Source organism: Typopeltis vanoorti, chromosome 2 (assembly GCF_054136105.1).
Source record: "Typopeltis vanoorti isolate ZY-2024b chromosome 2, IOZ_Tvanoo_1.0, whole genome shotgun sequence".
Lineage (NCBI taxonomy): Eukaryota > Metazoa > Arthropoda > Arachnida > Uropygi > Thelyphonidae > Typopeltis > Typopeltis vanoorti.
Window position 1 is genome coordinate 184477446 of NC_143550.1, and position 24794 is coordinate 184502239.

The 24794-nt window shown below is 36.7% G+C and overlaps 1 pseudogene; it reads left to right on the top strand.

Moving 5' to 3' along the window:
- Positions 1–6223: 6223 nt before the first annotated feature.
- LOC150109728 (U2 spliceosomal RNA) lies at positions 6224–6385 on the top strand (annotated as a pseudogene).
- Positions 6386–24794: the final 18409 nt, after the last annotated feature.

Here is a 24794-nt window from a genome sequence, read left to right on the forward strand (position 1 = left end):
GGGCCTTTTAAAGGTTAATGAGATTTAATATTAAATTTACATTTTTCCAATTTTCCAAGGCGTTTTTCATGCTCTCACTAATGAAAAACCGTGCATTTTGATTGTCCTGAATTTTCATGTATTTAATAATCTAAAGGGTTGATATAAAAAATTACTATAATAAGATTAAAATGTCACTAATAACAAAAATAACAAAAATTGAATATAGTGACGTTGAATTCAATGTAAAAGTCACAGATATATTTACAAGAATTTCTGTGTTGGGGCTTTTGCACATGTAAAGTCGCGAAGTCGATCTCAAATTTGATGTTTTAAAAACATCATGCTCTATAGAGATAGTTGTCAGTCGTTCTTGACACATAGTTGATCTCAAACAATTTTTAATAAGTTTTATTAATTTAGAGAAACTTCTTTCACACGACACTACAGTTATTGGGAGAGTTGACACGATTCTCAATGCAACTGCCATATTCTGAAGACTCGACACTCAGGGTAGCCCCTGAGTGTCGAGTCTTCAAAATTCGAGTCATCAGAATTCAAGGAGAACCGGCCTACCAGTCCGGAACACGGGGGGGGGGGGGGACGTAGGCGTCAGGGGAGGCTCCGCCTAGTATTTAAAATAAAATTGTAAATAACAAGCATCGTCATCGTAACGATCAAATACTTTCTTTAATCTCCGTTAATTTCATTAATCTGAGTTTATTTTTAACGAGTTGTGCAATTAATTCATTAAAAAGCAAACATAAATCTCTCATAAATTATACGCAATCAGTTTGAATTACCTGAGGTCGCCGAGCCTTAGATATTTCAGAAAAACATTACTAATAGGGTCGGAAATACAACGAGAACGATTCCACACCATGAAATAATTAACTTTACTTACGAAATCCAGCCTTGATGATATCGTTCAAACCGACCGCTTTGCAAAATTAACTTTTTAACAACCAGTTAATGTAAAATCACACAATTTAATCATCAGACGATTTGTTTCCTCTTTTAACACACGAATTATGCAAATAACCAGAGGCGAACTCTCACTACTGATGCTGTGAGAACGACAGGCCAAATGAGAATAATCTCCTAAAAATGGTTCCCTTTTGCAGAAAAGGCTTGGAAACATTCTTAGAAAAACACTTTCACGAACCTCACACTTTTTCCATCTCTCCATCTGGAAGCTATTAAAAGCAGTGTTTCGTTTTACCCCTTAACCGCAGAAAAGGGAAAGGTTGTCGGCGACCGAACCCTCGTCTACGGTCACCGTTCGGTCACTTTGTTAAGAGGTCAACAAAAAAAAAAAAAAAAAAAATCAGAGGATGTGGGAGAAATTATTTCCAGAAAAGAATGAGAGAGAATGGTAAGACAGGAAAAGGAAACGCTCAGTTTTCTTTCCGCTTTTTAGACCGATGTCTCCAAAAGAACGTCTTCACCCCGTTACCAGCTGAATGTCTTCGCTGATTTTCCTCAGCTGCCAACACAACGAAATTTTCCAAATATTTTCGAATCAATCTACGCTCCCCAATATTTTGCCGCCACAAGCGATGCTTGGTTCGCTTGTATGGCAGGGCCGACCCCCTGGTTATGATAAACCTTTAAAAGCACTTTGGAACTAAAGGTAAAGCAGTGGCGTAGCTAGAGCTTTTGCCGCCCTTCTCAACACACACCACAAATACTACAAAAAAGTCAAAAAGACGAATCGTTTATCCCGAACACCCTGCATATATATATATATATATATATATATATATATATATATACAGGGTGTTCGGGATAAATTTGACATATTTATAATTAATTATATTTTTCCGTAAGTTACATGTATTAACACACACTTCTCTTCATTTAAAACTTTGCACCCTTCTTCATTCATATACAAGATGTCAGAAAGGATGGATAGCTGGAACCAACCTGAATCATGGAAGAGAATAACTTGTATCATGATGATTCGTGCCCGCCATCAAAATAAGGATATTACGACTGCTGCCCAATGCTCCCTGAATACAGTAAAAACAATCAGGCATGAACTAGAGACTTGCAATGGTGACTACGAGGATGTAGCAAGAAGAAAGATCCCTAGCAGACGATCTGATTGCGTTCGTACAGCAGAATTCCTCGCAAATCTGCAGGAACAGGTGTTGAAGAACCCTGGCATTGGAATTCGGGCTTTGTTCGTGGAGTTGCTAACTGTAGTCAAGCCCTGGATAACAAGGGTAGCCAATGGTAGGCCGTATGTATGGCAGCAGGATTCGGCCCCTTGCCACACCTCTGGGAAAAGTCAAAAATGGTTGTCTGAAAATTTCTACGACTTCACCAGTCCAAATGTTTGGCCTCCAAACTCCCCAGACCTTAACCCCATGGATTATTTTGTATGGGGCGCAGTTGAAAAAGACACCAATCGCACTTCCAGTAATACAAAAGCCCAGTTAATGGATAAAATTAAAACAGTTTTTGCGGCCCTTCCCAGGGAGACTGTAGCATCAGCTTGTTCGAGGTTCCGAAGCAGAATTGAAGCTGTGATCGATGCTAATGGTGGTTATTTTGAGTAAATCTTGTTGATAGTATTGTAATTAACTCTGCCTGTAATGTTTTTTTGTCAATTCATTAAATTTAATAGATACAAAGAAGGTTTTCTTTTTCCTTACGAAACTGTCAAATTTATCCCGAACACCCTGTATATAAGAAAGAATTATTTAATTGCTTTCTTCATACAGCTTTTAACTTTAATGAAAATCGGACTATGGGTGTAAAATGTGGACAGAGACATATAGACACTGACAAAAATTATAATTTGGACTCGGAAAATCTCATCATAATCACTCTCTGCATATACCAACCAAGTTTAAGCAAACCAAAATTTAGTACAATTATAAGGCCGACCTACACACATGCAAATGAGAGAGAAGGGTATACATGCAATCTAATCATGTGCAGATAACACTTCATTATCCTGAATACTGATAATACATTTCACATAACTTTCAAAATAACTTACCGTATTTACTCGAATATAACTTGCCCTCGCGTATAACTCGCACCCCTGATTTTAATTTACGAAAAAAGAAATTGAAAAATTTCGCGTATACCTCGCACAGGAAAAAATTAAAAAAAGTTTAAACATGCTTCAGGGCGACAGTATCTCGCTTCCCGTGGTAAACCACACGCCCTCCCCAGTAGCCAATAGTGACTGCACGCAGAAGCAAACACAGGTCATTTTATTGTATCACTGAAAAAGATACAGAGACATTTGCAGTCTGTGTAATATATTTCTCAACAAATAGTGCAATTAGAGACAAATGGGATAAAAATGGCACTAACTAATGAATCACATGTTCCCTTCCCACAGAAACTAGGCTATTTGGACTCAAGTAAACCATATGTTGCACCAACAAACACGGGTATCTAACTAAATACTAGATGTGTGGGAGTCTGTCCCCCAGCTCAAACACAAGGAAGCAATAAAAATAAACGGAAATTGTTAAAATTCATAAATGTGTTAAAACTAAGAAATATATAGTGAATATTTTTATGGCAGTTTCAGATATTGAATTTGGTTGAAGGAATTAGCATTTCAATTCAAAAATTGTAGGCTTGCTTTTATGTTTGACTCACGCGATCTTTAGTTAATACCGCACAATCATATGCACATCTTCATAGCTGCTCTATCTTTACTGGCCTAGCACCAGAGTTGTCTGTTCATTAAGTATCTCAAGTCTCGTAAATTACTGGAAATTTTTGCTTGAACTAATGGGAAAGAAGATGGTGCTATTTGGGTAGGATGCATACAAGGAAACTGCTCTCTAGGCAGGAAATAGCTATATCAATCGTGGTGCGAGATATATGCGGGGATTTTACGAAAACAACTGAAAATTTTAGTTTCCGAAAATCTCCACATTAAAATCTCCTCGATTTTAGCTTTAATTTTTGGGGAAAAAAGTGTGAGTTATATTGGAATAATGGTATGTTTATTGTAATGTAAAGGAAATTTGCTTTTATATCTAATAAGTTAAACATATCAATTGGCAATAAATACATCCAATCCATATTTTAATGACTTGCGATTTAATAAAATCCAAATCCCCATATATACAAACTTTAGAAAACAGATACGTTCTTTACAAAACACGAAAAGGTATATCAAATGATGGTAAAGGAGTCAAGCCACATCTGGCTGCCTGAAGAATGACGCAACAACTGAACTGGACGAAACTTGTACATGAGAATATCCCTGAGAAGATAGATGGCTTGGAAATAGGATCTTTGTTTCTTATTTTCTTATTACTTATTATTACAAAAACAGCTGGTAGCGTTTGCTTCTTTATTGCATTTTTATTTGGTATCGCTGTACTTAATAATACTGTATTCTATTAAGTTAAAATATACAAGTCAGCGAAGATGTTTGAAATGCATTTATTATTTAATTATTTTTTAAGGTGAGCCCTGGGTTGCAGCCGGAAAAAAGTTGCCGGCATGCCACATTTGGCACGCATGCCAAGGGTTGCTCATCCCTGCTCTAGACTAACCATAGATAAAGAATACGATAAATATGTTTTCAACGGTTTCGATAACGACCCAAATGATATAAATGTGTAAAAGATTAAAAAAAGCTAATGATGAATCAGGCATTTCAGCATTTTTTTTAGGGTAAAAACGGAATCATGCTTGTTCATTTTTATAGACGCATCAAAGGGTTAAGCAAAACCCTAATATAATAGGGAACCGCAGAAATATTATTACCTGGATCCTAAAACCCTGTCGATGGCCTTAGTTATACGCAAAATTAGAAGAAGAAGAAAGAAAAAAAAAACTACAATACGTTTTCACAGACTGATTGTGCAGTGCCTGCTGCTGAGATGCAGCCGCCATGGCATAAGCAATAACCAATAAAGCAATCGCTTTACCATGCGGTTCATTGTTTTATTTTTAAGAATTTGAATTATAGTATGATAGGGATATGTGATGGTTTTGTTATATTTATATTTTATTTATTTCGGTTGTAAGTATAGTTGTTAAAAACTAATTATTAATTAAGTAATAAAAGTTACTAATTTAACATAAATAAAAGAATCCTCGACAAATAAAATTGTGTCTCACGTGAAATCCCCCAAAAACGTGCCGCCCAGGGCGGACCACCCTCTCTTCGCTACGCCACTGAGGTGAAGAAGTCAGTCTCATGCAGTAGCGGAAGGGGTTTCCTTCAGAAAATATTGGACGGAGGGATCCAATAGGGAGCTGTATTATTATTATTATTATTATTATTATTATTATTATTATATACATTAACGGAATTATATATATACATGACGTGAAATATATTCACGTCTGAGCTACTGTATATAGAGGCTGATGACTTCATATCACTTGCCTTAGTATGTACCAGATAATGCAAATTCCATTAGGCTCTATATACAAGTAGCTCAGTCGCGAATATATTTCAAGCGAAAAACTTTGTTTAGCTTACTTAGGAAAAGGATTATTAAAATTAAGTATAAAATTTCTTGGTATCTTTAACGTGTAATAAATCTAAGGTAAAAATCTTTTCACATATTTTTCTTATCCAAAGAATTTATTAAGAAGATCAAAGCACCTTTGATCTACTTGTATGAGATATATATGACTTCTGCATTGCTTCAACCTTGCTGTCTTTGATCATCACCATCTGATCATTATCGCTCAGCATTGTGGATGGGGAAAGATTCTTCCCCAACACTATAGGTAGTTCCATAAAAGTTATATATATATTTAAGAAAAATACCTGCAGAAATTACTGATGAAATGATAACAACAGCCTTACATGAACCTGAGCGGCGAAGGCTTACTGCGAGGCGGTGCAGCTCCTTGTGGGCTGCATCACTCGGGCCGGGCTCGCCCCCCCCCTGTTCAAAATTCCAAATTAGTAAATTTAAGTATGAAAGTGTAAACATGTATATGTGTGTATGAGTCTTCTCCCATTTGTTTTTTCCCCACTTACCGCGGACAGACACCTGAAGAGGTGACTGACCGGGGCAAGCTGAAAAAGAACGGATGGAGGGAGGAAATGTCAGAGATCTGCTTGGTTTCGTACTATTGAGTATGGCCAAGTAGATCGACTGAGGCCCCTTGATCTCCCTACTACTGTCATCTCTACCTTTCCTGCTCCTCTCCTACTATCAAGCTGACTCTCAGCACAACTTTATTTTTCTCTAAAGAGGTCAATGATGAGAGATATGAACTCCCATTCTATCATCGTTCAGCATTCGCGGCCTTTCGGCTAAGATCAAAGTGTAGTATCTGTTCTTATCAGCTTTCGTAAGAGTTAAAGTTGTTAGTGTTCTATCAGCTTAGATTGATATCTATACGGTTCCTTATTAGGGAACCTGTCAAATAACCATTCATTCTGCAATTACCTTTTCATCACCGCAAAAGCGGTAATATACAACTTCTACCTCAGACATACAAGACCAGACAGCACAGCAACTTCACAGAGAGAGGCAACTGACCAACTCACTGCAGCCTTCCAACAAAAGGTGAGATGTCGGATCCTACACGAGCATCACCACCATAGGCAAAACAACACCTTAGATCTTTTCCACCAAGAATGGAATCCACGGAATCAACTCCTGGCTGAGCAGGGCGACTGCATTATAATCCACTTTCCAGCATAGAAGTGACACCTTTACCCCCCACCAAAAAAAAGAAAGGAGGAAGAAAGAAGGATTGTTGTGCTTAACAGTGCGAAAGTTAATCAGCTGGCACTCTCATGTTAATAGATAATATTGTGCAATAGTAACTTCTATGTTCTTCCACATTTATGTTCTTATGTTAAAATAAGATCTTATGTTATCATGTTAAAATAACTCTTAATGGCTTTAATTTATTTAAAAAAAAAAAATTTAATTAGTCTTATAAGTGACTTCGATGTAACATACCTCAACAAGAGTATGAGCATGTAACCTCTCTGTCCGACTGCAGAGAACCAAAAACCGGTTAATCCTGTATATAAGATTATTATGTTTACAATAAAAAAAAAAAAATATTAGGGAACCTGGATATTCTAGGCTGATAGAGATAGACTAAACCATTACGTAGTATCTGTTCTTGCAACAGTACTGCCAAAACCCCGGACTGGGGCAAGATAAAACACTTATTCCTTTTCAGAGGTGCTTGTAGGAAAGTACATTGCACTGGTGATACCAGTCTGTATCCCTGGCTCCCCCTCTGCACAGCAGTGTACGAGGGTTATAGCCGGCAGGCTCCAACCACCACGAGGACCAGTGTTGGTGTACTTTGGTACGTATATTTTAGGAGAAGGGATACAAGGCAGGAACCAAGTACAATCCTCAACACATTCCCTCTGTAACAGCTATATAAAGCTTCTGCCTTCTTACTTATAAAGAAGCTCCTGTCCTACACAATTGAAATAAAATGTCCAAATTAGCAAGAACCTACACAGTAAGATTCACTTTCAGGAAGAGTGTCAAGGCCGAAGACCTGGCGGACGCCTTAGTGAAAGTTGTTGAACCAAGTCAGCTATGTAACATTAACTGCTGGGACTATCCCAAAGGTCTTTATGAGGTTACTACCACAAATCAAAACACCAAAGATCTTCTTTTGACAGACGGAGTTATTGTGGATGGGGAAAGATTCTTCCCCAACACTATAGGTAGTTCCATAAAAGTTATATATTTAAGAAAAATACCTGCAGAAATTACTGATGAAATGATAACAACAGCCTCACAAGAGTATGGAACGGTACTAAAAATCAACAGAGCACACTTCTCCAAATACCCCAACATTGAACAAGGGGAAAAAATTAGTGTTAAACTAAACATGAAAAAAATAGTTCCGAACTTTGTCTCTATCTATACAAGAACATCTTGTTATGGTTTTCTATCCGGGAATTACCAGATTATGTTCTAAATGTATGAAAGATGGTCATGAAGCAAAGAATTGTCCCACCAACCGATGTGGGAATTGTGATATTTACGGCCATTCCCAACTGATCTGCAAAGTTTGTAAGGATACTTCTCATAGGAAATTCGAGTGTAAGTCTCTGACCGCTCCAAGGTTCTCTAACAAAGATTTTCCCGCATTACCAAAGAAATCACCTCAGAATATAAGCATTTCCGAAGATTCTGTAAATCGAATCCCCTCTGTTCCAATTCTACCTGAAGAAAACCTTATGAAAATAGCCTCACAGGAAATTGTACCCTCCCTCCCCATGTCTTTAGAAAGTGCAAGTTTGATTCAAGCAAAAACAAGGGAAGTTACTCTAGAAGACCCAGGAGAAGAATTTTTATCTCCCCTTGCTACCCCTACAGGAGATGGTAACATTAAAGAAATCTCACCTGCAACCCCTGAGAAGACAAATGTTGAAAAACCCCAAGACACCACCCAATATGCAATTCGAAGTAAAAAAGAAGAAGGAAACAAGTCAGTTCATAATGAATCTGTAACTCCAAGCTCCACGTCCACAAATAGCCTAGATAAAGAAGTGATAAGGAAAAAAAACCCCACCGTATCGGATGGGAAAAAAACCATGACCGACCGTGTCATTTCTGGAGCAATTTCAGAAAGTAATCATGGAAAAGGATCCGCGGACAAACCAAGAAAAAAATAGTACTCTGACAGCGATGATTCCTCAAATGATGACGGTATGGAGACTGATCAAGAATCAGAGATTACTAAACACAGTGATAGCTTGCAAGATCCAAAAGATAGTACTTTAGTTCCCTCTCTACCCGGTCCTGAACATCTCACATGGGAAGAGTTCAAGCAGTCCTTAGGTCTCCAACATTGGAATCGTTCACAAGATGATGCCCAACAATTTCATGTTTTGATAAAAACCCAGATTCTGAAACGGACTTCGCTCTGCTAGAAGAAATTTATGAGAATCAGTTAGTTATTACCTATCAGATTGTAACCATGGAAGAAGACGATTTTAAGAGGCTTCAACAATTGTACGTTAAGCTAACAAATAGCATGGGCACCACTAATATTAAAGGCAGACAACTGAATAAGAACATTCCCATCCTGCTGAACAAATATCTTGTCATAGAGTTGATCTTATTCATAGAACACATTCAAAATTTCACGGATGCACGGCAACTTATCAGAATTCCTAAATACAAGAACATGTTCGTAGGGTTGCTTTTCAAAACTCAATCCGCTATATCAAACTACAAAAAAGAAAGTAATAGTTTGGAAATGCAAGTAGACTTGATACAATCTACTGTTAGTGAAGTTCTTCCTCCTAAAAGAATTAGAGATAAAAAGAATGAATATAACAACCCTTCACCTCCGGTGAGCTTCCAAAAGAAGAAAAAGAAGAAAACTAAAGATTAAGTATTTTGCTTCACCTATACCCACTGAATGTTATTTAAAAGTATGTCCATGTCCTCTTGGGAAAGCACTTTTGTTGCTCTACGAGACGACAATTCTAAAATAAATAGTTATGTAAAGTTAATTATCACCAACTCAATTAGCAAAATTAACCAATGACGATGTTTTCTGAGGTTATCTTCTGCTAAAATGTTTTTTTTTTATCTAAATATTAACAATCCCAAAATTATCATTACCTTATAGGTAGCATTGTAATTCCATGGGGTTGGGTTTTTAACCCTTCTCCATGGGATACACGTTTAAACTAATTCATTTATATATTATTTGTAAAATTTGCTTTTACTCATTCAAAGCTTACCCTTAACTTAGAGCTGTTTAGCTCTATTACGGAAATGATGACTGGGTAACACCTCACCACAGTGAATGGTACTAGTCTGATTCTCGGCCTTTCGGCTAGGACCTAAATGAGAGCTGCGTGCTACTGTCAAAGTGTAGTATCTGTTCTTACAAGCAACCGCCACATCCGAAGCGCCAACAAAAGAAGCAACCAAGAAAGAGGAGAATCCAATTAACACCCAAAACGCCATCATAGATAATAAACAACAGAACCAGCAAGAAAGCTCTACTACTACAGTTGAAGAAACAACAGTAGAGATGGAAAGTGAAGAGACCACTCAAAAAAGGCCAGGTAGCCCTAAAGAAGCCAATGTTAAAAAACAAAAACCAGGGAGCCCGAGCGTAGCTGAGACGAGTAAAACAACGATTCCGTATGCCAAAGCAAATAACCTACTTCTACATCTGCTCAAAGACTTCGACGGTCTGGAAACAATCATGCGTAATGGTATAGACACATTTGGGGATGTTCTGCTCACACTGACGGGGAAGAAAGGGCCCAAAGTTGTCAGTGCTGAGTGGAACGACTACTACATCGAGGATGTAGATGAAATAACCCCTGAACAACTCAATGAGTTTATTGACGCGGGCGACACTGTGGGTTTGGTCCTATACAGAGGCTTGTACAATCTGAACTACAAACGAGGAGAAACTTTAGTGGAACATATACTAAGAACCCACAACAACAGAAAACAGGAGGACTCAAGCAGCAAATAGCTCCAATATGGCCCCCCCCCAAAAAAAAAGCAGGGGCAATGATTTTCTAAAGTTCGCTTTTCTTTTAGTTCACATAGGAAGGGGAAGGCCTACATTGAGGCGGTGCAGCTCCTTGTGGGCTGCATCACTCGGGCCAGGCTCTTTTCCCCTCTCCTTCAGTTCCCAATCTGTCTGTGTGTATATGTCTGTGTATGTATGTATGAGTCCTCTTTCATTTGTTTTTTTCACCCACTTTCCTTGGACAGCCACCTGAAGAGGTGACTGGCCAGGGAAAGCTGAAAAAAGAACGGATGGAGGGAGGAAATGTCAGAGATCTGCTTGGTTTCCTACTATTGAGTAAGGCCAAGTAGATCGACTGAGGCCCCTTTTAACTAACTACTACTATCATCTCTACCTTTCCTCCTCCTCTCTGACTATCAAGCTGGCTCTCAGCACAACTTTGTTTCTCTAAAGAGGTCAATGATGAGAGATATGAACTCCCATTCTATCATCATTTCTGAAGCATGATTCGTTGACGCTTTCTACGTTGATGTCAATTATTTCGCTTCTCGGCCTTTTGGCTAAGACATAAAAGAGAGCTGTGGACTATAACGAAAGTGTAGTATGTAGTATATAACGAAAGTGTAGTATGTAGTATATAACGAAAGTGTAGTATAGTATCTGTTGTTTATCATTGCTTACTATAGTAGAAGAAGAAGATTCTCATTCTACAACTGTACCCAACGTTAAAAACCATGAGAAAATTCATATTTCAAAAGAAAGTCAAAAGTTAGTAACACTACAGATTCCCATCCATCTATAAAAGATTCTGCATCATTTTATTTGATGAAATTCTTAATAACACTTTACCTGATGTTAATATAGATGTTCTTAATCGTCACTGTAAAATGCTAGAAGAGTTAATAGAGTCAGATGAACACTATAACAAACCAATAGTCCAAGACATTCAAAATGTAAATAACACGAAAGTCAAACAGTGTACTGTCATTATTGATGACATGGCTGTTCAAAATTTAGAAAATGATGGTCCTAAAAGACCTAGATCAATCAGTGGAGTCACTGATTTTTCTAATATCTGGATGCAAAGTAAGAAAAAAAAAAAAAAAATAAAATGAAGCAATATCCAATTCCGTAAAGTAATTTTTCATTTTAAGTATATTTTCTTTTCTAGGTCTTTAAACTCTAAACTCATAACTATCCCAAAGTTAAATTTTACTGTATTAAACCCCCTTGCTAAATTTTAATTTTCTATGTCCCAGTTTTCTGGAGTGGCTGCAAGGCATGCTCCTCCAGACAACAGCGTCACTTCTTTCTTCTTTTCTTGGCCAATAGCAGGGACAGTCAATGAAGTAACATACAGAGACTGTTAGTTGCTAACGTTTTTACAGTTTTTCTTAAAGTTTAGGTTAATCTAAAGGTTTTACTGCTACCTCGTGAGGTGGTTTTCTCGCCACTTTACGATATGCAGGTATAGGCAAAAAGTTAGGTCTGGGAATTATAGAATCCTTTTTCTAAAGTTTACCCACATTTCATAAGAGCTTTTTAGCTCTTGAACAGAAATGATGACTGGGTAAATTCATTCACCAAAGTGATCGGTACTAGTCTGAGCTGTTCTTTCCTTGGCTAGGTTTCTCGGTCTTTCCGGATGGCCTCCTCTTTTGGCCGATCGAACACCTTGCAGTTCCAGGTGCCGGGAGAAGACAACGTAAACGAAGGTGATCTTATAAAAGAAATTATTAGTACTATAGGAAATGAAATCTCCTGGATTACCAACTTCCCAAGTAACAGGTTTCAGATCACCGTAAGTCCAAAAGCCAGAGACGTCCTACTAGAAGGTTTTACCTACAAAGATAGAACAATTATCCCAGATACAGTAGGAGTACCTCGAAAGCTAATTAGAATACAGAGAATCCTTCTCGAACTAAAGGAAGAGTGGATAAAAGAAACCTTAGCCGGGTACGGCCGAGAAATAAGCATTAGAAGGCAAACCCATAAAGACTTCCCTGCCATTTTCACAGGGTACATGACAATATCCATGCTAATGAAAAACAAATTCCGAATATAGTAACAGTAGCTGGGTGGAAGCTAGTACTAAGCTATCCAGGGGTGGTACGTCAATGCACAAGATGCAGTGCTACGGACCACCTAAGTACAGACTTCCCCAAAAAAGAGATAACAAAGTTGGGACAAATCTAATGAAAGATAGGAATGAGGGAATGAAAACAAGAACTACAGAAGAGGCAAGGAGTACGACACCTCTGGAGGAACCCCCAGAAGTAGAAATAGATACAAGAAATATAGCAACTGAAGAAGAGGAGGAGGATGCAAGAAGTACTGCATCTCTTGTAGAATCCGAAAAATCAGAAACGGAAGAAGAAGAAACTGAAACATCCCCTGTAGAACACCAGGAATCAGAAATGGAAGACGACCCTGCCGCCACAAATGGCGATTTCTCATCTCTAAAAACACGTCAAGAAAGGCTAAAATCCTCAAGTCAAACTATAATGATACCAATAGATGAGGAAGCTTTCAACGAAGCAAACAATAAACCTTGTGCAATTGCCTTAAAACAAAATAACGGCTACTACTCATTATTCTTTGAATGGGGAGAACAACGAATTAAAATGGACGAAAACGTAAAAGAAAATGTTTACTCAGCATGCAGATCTTTCGGTGTGATGCCACACCCTGACATGCTAGAAGTAATAAAAACTTACAAGGAAAAGTTAATAGCCTCAATAAGGAGATTCAGCTTATTAGAGTAACATTATAAACCCAAGCAGATGAATGCATAGGTTTACAGGAGCCACCATGAAAGAATGTTAGAATAAAAGCGTGAAAGAATGATATATATATATATATATACAGGGTGTTCGGGATAAATTTGACATATTTATAATTAATTATATTTTTCCGTAAGTTACATGTATTAACACACACTTCTCTTCATTTAAAAGTTTGGACCCTTCTTCATTCATATACAAGATGTCAGAAAGGATGGATAGCTGGAACCCACCTGAATCATGGAAGAGAATAACTTGTATCATGATGATTCGTGCCCGCCATCAAAATAAGGATATTACGACTGCTGCCCAATGCTCCCTGAATACAGTAAAAACAATCAGGCATGAACTAGAGACTTGCAATGGTGACTACGAGGATGTAGCAAGAAGAAAGATCCCTAGCAGACGATCTGATTGCGTTCGTACAGCAGAATTCCTCGCAAATCTGCAGGAACAGGTGTTGAAGAACCCTGGCATTGGAATTCGGGCTTTGTTCGTGGAGTTGCTAACTGTAGTCAAGCCCTGGATAACAAGGGTAGCCAATGGTAGGCCGTATGTATGGCAGCAGGATTCGGCCCCTTGCCACACCTCTGGGAAAAGTCAAAAATGGTTGTCTGAAAATTTCTACGACTTCACCAGTCCAAATGTTTGGCCTCCAAACTCCCCAGACCTTAACCCCATGGATTATTTTGTATGGGGCGCAGTTGAAAAAGACACCAATCGCACTTCCAGTAATACAAAAGCCCAGTTAATGGATAAAATTAAAACAGTTTTTGCGGCCCTTCCCAGGGAGACTGTAGCATCAGCTTGTTCGAGGTTCCGAAGCAGAATTGAAGCTGTGATCGATGCTAATGGTGGTTATTTTGAGTAAATCTTGTTGATAGTATTGTAATTAACTCTGCCTGTAATGTTTTTTTGTCAATTCATTAAATTTAATAGATACAAAGAAGATTTTCTTTTTCCTTACGAAACTGTCAAATTTATCCCGAACACCCTGTATATACATATATATATAATTTACATACTATTTAAGTGGTTACTAAAATTATATATATATATATATATATATATATATATATATATATATATATATATATATATATATATATATATATATATATATATATATATATATATATATAATTTTAGTAACCACTTAAATAGTATGTAAATTAGCAATAAGCAATATATAGAAGTTTTAAACTAACATTACTAACCTCCTGTTTTACCATGCAGTCTCAAATTTAACCTGAGAATGCATGGCAGACAGAATCCAGGTCAGGGACTGGCACCTTTTCCTGGAAAGAACCTCAACCCAAGTAAAGACAAATGTCTTAATAAAACCCACCCACTTCAAGCCAAGTTTTTTTTTTCTTCAACTGTCCTATCAGTCCTTTCTCTTCAGACCATAACATCACGCTTAAAGAAGTCCGTCGATGATCAACAGCAGAAGATTTAATGCCAATATATCTGTGTAATCGATAATACTTCCGTTGCTCTCAACTTCGTAAAGAGTAATTGCATGCGTATGCAATTATTATCCAACAGAAACCGTAGCTTCATCGGAGAATCCTTCATGATTTCAGCAAAAAAGCACCCAACTAGGATCTAACCTACCACCGTCAAACCTTACTCTGAAATACCATGGAGAACGTCACACAATGTCCTCCCTACCTCTTCCTACTCGTATACACAACTTTAATCCGAATTTACTGGAGAATTTTCTCTTCTGTGTTCGAACTCGAAATGTTTGGGTCGCCTTGTTAATAACCAATTGATCTGTTCGTCTCGGAAAATTACTTCTGATCACAGAAGATGAATGCCACAACCTTTGCTCATGCACAAAGAAGAAATTATCTGGTCTGCAATGATTTCTTCATCCCTGTTCAAGCAGTCATGTAAAACTTTTACTTCCGAAACATCATTACATCTTCACAAGGAGGGGCAGCTGATCATCTTCTGGGAGTCTTCAAACAGAACGTGAGAAGCTGTCTTTAACACTAATATTATCACAATAGTGAAATCATTGAGGCCCCTTCCATCAATACTGGCAACGCATCAACAGTTATACACTAAAATACGAAAGGGAAAAAAGGGAGAGAGAGAAAAAAGGAATGGACTAGAATCGTGAAAACAATGAACAAGGAACTTAAAATTAATTTTGATTTTTCTTCAAATCGCAACTATTACAGGCAGCAATTAATACAGTCGCGTAAATTCCTCTCTGTGAAATGCAGGGCATTATCATAACACATCCACCCCCCCCCCACACACACACACACAGTATGTGTTATGAGAACCTCAGAAGAAAGGAATTTCAAATGAAGAAAATATTAGACAACTTATTGCAAACTTCTCACTCACTGCAATAAATTCCCATTTATTATTTGTGTGTTTCATGTGTTCGTATTCAACGAAGAAAATCCCTAAGTTAAAAATGAAGTAATAAATGGAAGTGTAGAGGAATCCTTGTAAGGGACATCTAATAACAGATATTCATTTAAGTTTCACATTACTTAATTTTAATTTTGATTATCTGCAATAGTAGTGCAAATCTATTGTTTTTTTTTTTTATTAAATTTCTTTTATTCACGTATTTTATTACGTTATAGGTTTTGGGTTGTGGCTTAAGTATAACCTTTTTTAGTTCTGTTACGAAATTGTTCCACCTCTTTCTATGTTTTTTCCTTACTTCTCGTTTTGCACTCTTTCTTTTACACTCTATTTCTGCTTCTGTTGTTTTGGAATTTAGCCATTTCTGGTAACTGTCCTTTTTGGTTTTTATTATATTTTCTATTTCTTTGTTCCACTCTCGTAGTCCTCTTTTTCTAATCCATCTGTGCTTTATTCCCAAGGTTTCTGTTGCTGCTTTTGTGAGAGTTTGTTTCAAATTTTCCCATTCATCTTCTATGCCACTTCATCCATATGTTGTTTCTGTTTTTGAGTTTGTGCATTTTTGATATTGTAGTCTAACTCGAGGATCCTGTAATGAAGAAATTTTGTAACTCGGTTGACAAGAATTTTCACTTTTATGTATTTTTAGCCATTTTGGTTTAAATCGAATTTTTGCTGATGCCATATAATGACCAGAGTTTAATTGAAAGCCTCGATATGCTCTTACGTCTAAAATTAACTCCACTAATTTCAAATTTGCGATAAAGTAGTCCATTACGGATTTGCATTCTCTCGCTGACCAAGTACATTTATGTGTTTCCTTGTGTTTAAACACTGAATTCATTATTCTCATATTATTATAAATGACAAAATCGTGCAATCTGTGACCATTCTGATTACACGTATCTTCGCCAAATTTACCTATGTTTGTTTTGTATATATTTTATTTCCTATTGAGGCAAAAAAAAGAAGTAAATACACAAAATAAAAAAAAAAACTTGTTCTAATAGTGATTACTTAGATGGTACTAAAAATATTTCCTGTCATTATATGAGATTTCTATCATATTTATTGTTATTGTTGTTCACACAGAGAGAGAGAAAATAATAAAATTTAGCTTTTATTTTATATTCAACAGTGAAAATGTCTCAAAACTAATCGAGGGGGGATATGAAAGTGGAAATCTTCGATGAGTTGCGTTGTACTTGTACTTAAAATAATAACGGATACTCATCAACCTTTTACTGTTCAACCTTTGAATGTGTTTTCTACGATTAGTTTATTATTATTTAGAAATTTAAATAAAAAATCGATGTTTTTTTAATTTAAAAATAAATCTGATTAGTCATTTTTTTTGAAAACTTTATAAAATTGCAAAATATGCATTTATAAAATTCATTATCTATACAGGCATTTCGAACTGTCTTAACGCAAATATCAGAATTTAATAAAAATGCTCAATTTTTTTTTTTTTAAAGTATGTATTAATGTTTAAACCTTAAACAATTGGGATTGACAGTGAATCTCTACTTTGCAATGAACAACATGGGTTTACTAAGGGAAGGCCATGTTTTAGCAACTTGCTCACATTTTATAGCAATGTTACCATTGAACTAGACAAGGGGAATGGATACACCATGATACGTTTGGATTTTTCTAAGGCTTTTCACAGAATACAGCATGGCAGACTGCTGCATAAAATTGGAGAATATGGGAAAATTATAAAATATTATCGTGGATAAGAGGATGGCTAACTGACATCAAAAAGTGGTATACGGTGGGTGTGAGTCTAAGGTTTAAAGTAACAAGTGGTATACCACAAGGATTAGTGCTTGGTACACTGTTATTCAATATGTACATTAATGATATTGGGAAGAATTTCACAAGCGACATACAGCTGTTTGCTGATGATGCAAAGATAGGCATGGAAATCATGAATGCTGCTGATATACAGCCTTTGCAGAATGATTTGAATAGGCTGGAATTGTGGGAATGGGTAAATGGATGTCATTTCAATGTGAGTAAATGTAAAGTCATTCATTTCGGTGTGATTAGATATCCAATTAGTATTATATTGGTGGGATTATGCTAGAAGAAACGGATGAGTCTAGCGATCTTGGAGTGTTAGTATATAGGGAAGTTGAAGTTCAGGTGCCATGTGGCAAAGATTGCAAATACAACTCAAAAGATAATTGCAATGCTGATACGAATCTTCACATGTAAATATAAGGATGTTATTTTGCCTCTTTACAAGGCCTTGATAAGACCTCACTTGGAATATTGTGCGCAGGTCGTGTCTCCTGGTTTCTGTTGTGATTCTGATATATTGGAGAGAATACAAAAAATAATATCAGGATTATGGAATACTGATTATGAAGACAGATTGAAAATTTGTATACTGCAGACACTAGCGAACAGGAGAAAGAGAGGTGATATGATTGAGACTTAAAAACTTCTGAAAGGGTCATACAGGATTTCAATTGATGTAATTTTTAAATGTATGGAGGGGTGGGGAAAGGACAAGAGGGCATCGTTGGAAGCTGAGAATGAATGCCGCTAAGAAGGAGTGAGGGCTAGATTTTTTTCTCATAGGGTGGTGCGTGATTGGAATGGATTGCCATTGGATGTTGCGAGTGCAAGCAGTGTGAATGAATTCAAGCTGGTTTGTGTAGTATGTGGTCTCCCTCGATTATTCCCTGACTCCCTGGAGGTCTCTCTTAATAATAATAATAATAATAATAATAATAATAATAATAATAATAATAATAATAATAATAATAATAATAATAATAATAATAATAATAATAATAACATTAGGGAAAAATTAAGTCGACTTATATTCCACATTCATATTTTATGCAATCGGAATCGAATGTTTTGGTTCAGTGTCAGGAGACTTTCTAAATTTCGGATTGATTTATTTTCATTTTGACGATAAAAGCAAAAACTAAAAAACAATTAAAATTCTAAAATTAAGAAAGATTAAAATGGTTAAAAAGAGTAAAATAATCGTTCTTAATTTTAATTTGCCAACACGTTTATCAAATATAATCCAAATTAAAAATATATGCAATAGAAAACAATAACTTCACTGTACATTACAGCATGCAAGTCACCTCGCTATTGGTAGTTATTATTATTATTATTATTGTTGTTGTTATTATCATTATTAGTTTTTTAACTAATGAACCACCTGATAAAAGGAGTCATTCTGAGAACGAATCAACTCGAAGCTGCTGCGTGTAATAAAATATCTGTTACTGTAATATTACTGGCTGTTTCGCTGCACTTGATTTGTGGTCATATAATCCTATGATTGTATTACATTCAAGAGAAACACAGATCAACGTACAAAATAAAAAAAAATATTATATTTATTGCTGCCATTAAATAGTTTCATAAATTCGTAACAAAAATGTAATTTAAATTTACTCGTTTGTAATATAGTGTATATGACACAATAGTCATTTTGCTAAAATTAAAATTATAATAAATTAGACGCTTTTTTCTGTTTCAGGTTTGTGAATTTAAATTTATCAAAGATCTCGAGCTGTTTTCACCGGAACTCGAGACAAGAAAAATTAGAAAAATTCCAGGAATTTCATTACTTTGAAATCCACCAGGCTCACAGTACTTGACGTCACAATTTAAAAGCTACACCAGGTAGGATGTTTCAGATGCTTCTCGCTTGGGGGAGCCATTTCGTCACAACTGCTTCTGAGCGAAGGCGATATTAATGAGATCTTAATGGATATGCATAGAAAAGATTCATAGACATGTTCTAGGAAGATCAAGCGGTGTTGACTTGTAAGACGCTTGTGATATTCTCCAGGGACACGTCAATCACTCACGGAGGACAAAATTAATTGCGAGGGGGATAATTCTCAACATACGCCCTTTAGAGTTCACACCCATACGAGACTAGTAATTTTGTTCATTTGAAACCAGAGCTACAATATGCTGTTCTTCAAGGACAGCTTGAGAACCTCTCTAATTACTGTTCATCATTAGGGAGGTGCAATAAAATGCACTTAGTAACTCTGATAATAATTACACATGTTGGGTAACTTTGAGTTCTTAAGTTACTTCGTGAAATGTCAATTTCTTATCTGCAGTGATTTTAGTAAATGGCAGAAAATTATTATTTTAGGCGGTTTCAGGTGTAGCAGCAGTGTAGGTCTACGTGGAAGCTTTCATTTGGCAAACAAAATGGCTTATAAAACTAACGAATTAAAGATATTCTGCAGAAGTTGGTACAGTAAGATCGAGTGTTAATCCTAGTAATTCGGATTACTTCAGCAGAAAAGTAAGCGAAAGAAGATTCCAAGAAGAGCTGAAGATTCTACGAAAGTGATGTGATTATGCCAGGAAAGATTAGCAGTAGGTCTCAGTCCGAGAAAAGAGATCTGATTTGGATTATTAAGTTGAGAATTGTCAAAGATAAGAGAAGATAAACTCGGTGAGTTTTTTTTTTGTTTTTTTTTGGTGAGAAAAAAAGGCTGTTATCGTCCCATTGCAGAATGTGTAAACCTTGTTTGGGGCACTTATTGTGGATGATCTTAAAGCTTAGCATTGAAAGGTTCATCGTATTTGCACGATGAATGGAGCGTGCAATCATCAGCAAAACCGGGAAAAGACTTTTAGGCCAGCGAGAACAAGTTGTTTATGTACATGAGGAATAGGCTCGAGGTAAAATAGTCCTCTGAGGAACATCTGCATTAACAGGAAACTCCGAGGAGAGAGATTTGGAAAGAGGAGGTGATGACATCAGGACCAGGAGACTTTTCTGATGAACGATACCAAAAAAACATAATAATAATCCATAACACTTACAGGTCCTTAAAGCCCACGACCTACCAAGTGTCCTTGGATTTCGTAACAATAACCATGTATTGAGTGTAAACTGTGTTCTTCTGGTCTGTTTGCTTGATTGAGGGCAGGAAACCCGAGCTTCCAGGAGGAAAATATCCGACACTCCTACGATACCAGCTAACTCGTCTTCAGCTGAAAGCCTCTATGCAAATTCTTCGAATCTAAGAAGGATTCGAACGCAGTTATTTCAAAATCAAATCGCTTAGTCGCTACGGATGAAGTGCGAGAGTTCCCATCTATGCAGGAATTAGAGAACAAGGAAGATTTTAAACGGTCAGCGTTGTCTTTAAGTGTTGTTGCGATGATTCGTTGAAAGAGAGAGAGAGAGAGAGAGAGAGAGAGAGAGAGAGAGAGAGAGAGAGAGAGAGAGAGAGAGAGAGAGAGAGAGAGAGAGAGAGAATATTCCACTATCTACATGAAATTTACTTAACCACCTTACCGGCCATTGTGGATCAAATACGCATCCTCATACGCTTTGTACCCATCACATATTTCAATGTAATATCAATGGTATTACAATTTTAATATGCACTTCGCACCACGATAACCTTGACGTCTATAGACGTCTTGGCTGGTAGCGTGGTTTTAACCTTCTCACCGTATAGGCTTCCATGATCCCTTCTGTCCATTTTTTTAAAAATATACTTTTAAAGATTCCTGAACTTGCAGACAAAGCATACCCATTTTTATAGGGAAGATTTTGCTCAATATCTGGAGGAATTATTAGTTTCGTAATTATTCTTTAAGACTATATTTATTATTCCACAATGCCACTGAGAGAGGGGTGCGTGTGTGTATGACCTGGTATGAGGTCAAATAAAGACTAGTGAACGGTCAGAAAATGTCCTTTATAAGAAGGATCCAAATTCTATCCTTCAGCTTAGGAAGAAGGATTGTGGCGTAGAATGACCTCAATAAATAAATAAAATCCAGAATCCTAGGTAGTACTATCTGTTTAGCAATTTAGCTCATATGAATAATTCAGAACATTTCCTTAAAGCAAATCTTCGATGCGATGATCATGGATATCCCTTATTTGTGGGCTGCATTTCTGACACACGAAGCGGGGATTGATGATTGATGAGATGCGTGGAATTCTGAAGATAGGTTATCTTTTAGGTGGAGTTGTTGTTAGGTGGATGTTACGGATGGTCTCATGGTGACCTGGTATGAGGTCAAATCGTCAGCGTCGGGGCTTATTCTTTAGTGGAAGGTCGGAAATCATTTTTCCAGTTATAGGATAGACTCAAATGTCTTGATGTTTTGTTCATTTGGATCTTTAATTTATTAATCTGCAGTCTATAGCGTGGAATAGGAGTTAAGTCATCTCCTCTCCCTGTTCTGGAGAGGGATTAGACCAGCACTAGGCGATTAGCGATGCACTTTGTGTATTTTATGTTACCAAGTCTCATGGCCATTTTCTGATGGACTAAAATCTAAAATTATTATTATTATTATTATTATTATTATTATTATTATTATTATTATTATTATTATTATTATTATTATTATTATTATTATTATTATTATTTAAAGCACCTTTACTTTAAATCGTATTATCATTTTGTCATTAGAGTTAAGTAGCTGCAACCTTCAATGTTTCTTTTTAAGAAACATTCAAAAAATATTTCTTCACTGAACTTCCATAAACATTAAATCGAAGTTCGTAGGTTAATCAGAATCTAATGAAGATATGTCAACATCGCGTTCCGATGGATTTAGCATTTCATTTAAATTAACTGGTGCATTAGAAAAATGTTTACATTTTTACCAGATTGTCTTGAATCTCGAGCTGATTAGAATGAAACTTTAAACAATCATGTTATTATAATATTATTTTTGTTTTCATTCATATTGTAATTTTAGTAAAAAAAAAGTGTAGTACGTAATAAAAATGCTATGTAAAAGGTTCTGTTCGCTAAATATTAAATGGATGAAGATAATATCTTCTTTTAGGCATAGTACAGGAGTATTTCTTAAATGACGTCGACCTTCCCTCGTAAATGTTCAATGCTTCACTCCATTTTACAGATTCCTTTTCTTAAAAATATGTAACTACATTATGTTTTGCCTTCAAATAAATGTATTTATATTCTTGTAAATCGGTAGTTAGGTTTTCGAAATCATAAGGAAATTGGTCAACAAGGTACGAAATTAGTTGCTAGGTGTAAGTTCATAGAAGGGAATACACATAGAAGGGATTCAATTTTAAATCCTTGTTTCTCTATAGCGAACTACTGTAATTATCGTTTACGATTGGTGTGGTGTTATGTTTTCAAGTTTACGTGGCAACAATAAGCTTTGCTTGTGTCCACCAGGTGGCAGAGTAATTCATATCGTCCGTAATATCATTTTCAGACTGATATACATGTAATGTACAAACATATACAATGAATTTTCAGGTGGGAAAATTCATTAAGAAATGAATTTTCGAGGGTTTGTCAGTGTTGTGTCTGTCAACTACATTAATACTGTTTAGCGACTCCAGCATTCGACAAAAAAAGAAAAAAAAGCTACTTATATCTGAATTTTGGCAACTTGGACACTACATTGAAGGATCCTGAAAATAGTTTCCTTTAATTGTTCCGAAAAGATTTTTCGCTTTGAATGGGAAAATCTATTCGTTTATTGCAACAACCTTTTAGTTCCACCATGTCTGCATCATACTCTCAGAATTTAAAACGCCAAAACTTGAAATACGAAAATCAAAACACATTTTTTTTAATATTGAAAAGCATCAATCAGCTTAGTCCATTCTGTAAACAATCTTTACAGAGACCGAGCTGACTCGAGATCTTTCATATCTTGCATATCTGTCATACAAATGACAGATATGCAAGATATGAAATGCATGTGAAAACCCATACACAAACTATGTTCACAATGAAAAAAAAAAGTCAGCTTGATTTGCAGTACGGTGTCTCTCGTGGTCCGCCTAGCTTCACTGATGAACGAACGGACTTTCTCACTTACAAGTCTCTCCCACTCCATGCATACACGCTGAGCAATGTGTCATAAAGCAATAACAGTGGCGCCACCTAGTGACTCACCGTTGTTCTACCATCCATCTTCCTCTTGCTCTAAGATTTTAAGACAACAGAATTGTCCTTCAAGGACATCGAGAGACGAAACGAAGAATTTTAATACACAAGATTCCCCGGAGACCACCCTGTCCAAGGCTGAAGCGAGGGGGATGTCAGGCGGGACTGACAGGAGTGATAAATGGTTTGTTTTTATTGTCGTGTTTAACATAGTAATTGTGTCTGGTGGATGGAAACCATTTACTTGGCTAATGGAACTGCAAAAGAGGACAGAAAATAAATAAGGTTTTAAGTGAATGTTAGTCTTGGGCACACCCACAATCTCATCTCTGTCCCCTGTAATGTCTTCATTGTCCTCTGCGAATAATTGAATGGGAAAAACGTCACGTCGCATCTCCTGACCTGTATTCATAACCCTTTCCCACCAGAATATCCCTCCCACAGGAATTTCTATTAACACGAAGCATTCTTACCGAAAGTGTGGCCTCGATAACGGATGAGTTGGTGGACTAATGAATTGCAGGTGAATTGCCAGACTGAAACTAGAACAACACTAAATCATTCTCCAGTCATGTACGGTACTTAATGATGTGTCACCCAAGTGTACTGCACTGATTGCGGAGCTATACGGCGAAATGGATAAATGCGTCTGCTCCATTCCGCCACAAAGATGCACCTGATGAAACGAAAATCATAGGAAGCTCATATCGATTTCTTCGGTACTAAAGAAGGAACTGTTCGATCCAATCATTGGATAGTTGCTGAGTCTGCTGTACATAAAGAAATGACAGATTGTTGGTTGTTAATCGCAGCATACATCAATTTCTTTATCTTCTGTTCCACGGGTCATACCAAGCAGGGTCGTACTTACACTTTTCTAGAGGCGGGAAGGGTCCGAGGCGATAGAGTGCTCCGGGCATACCCCTACAAAATGAATAAAGACAAATAAAAACAATCAATATATACAAAAAATCTTTTATTACATTTATTAAAAAAGTTATGCTAAGTAACCCGAGGCAGAGCTGACTACTACCGGGTGCGTCCCCAGGTGGCAGATCGGGGAACAGCCTTCAGATATGGAGGCTAGCTGCGATATAAGCAGAGCAATCTGGCGAATAAGCAGCCGTGGACCAACAGCGACTGAGCTTTCAGGGCGTGGGAGAGCAGAACGTGGCAACTCTTTTTCACTTAAAACCTCACAAAGCCCAATGACAACTCGGTGACATGGCGAGTAGTGCCGCCATTAAATAAGCACCTGCTGGGGTCACTGTCCCCTGAC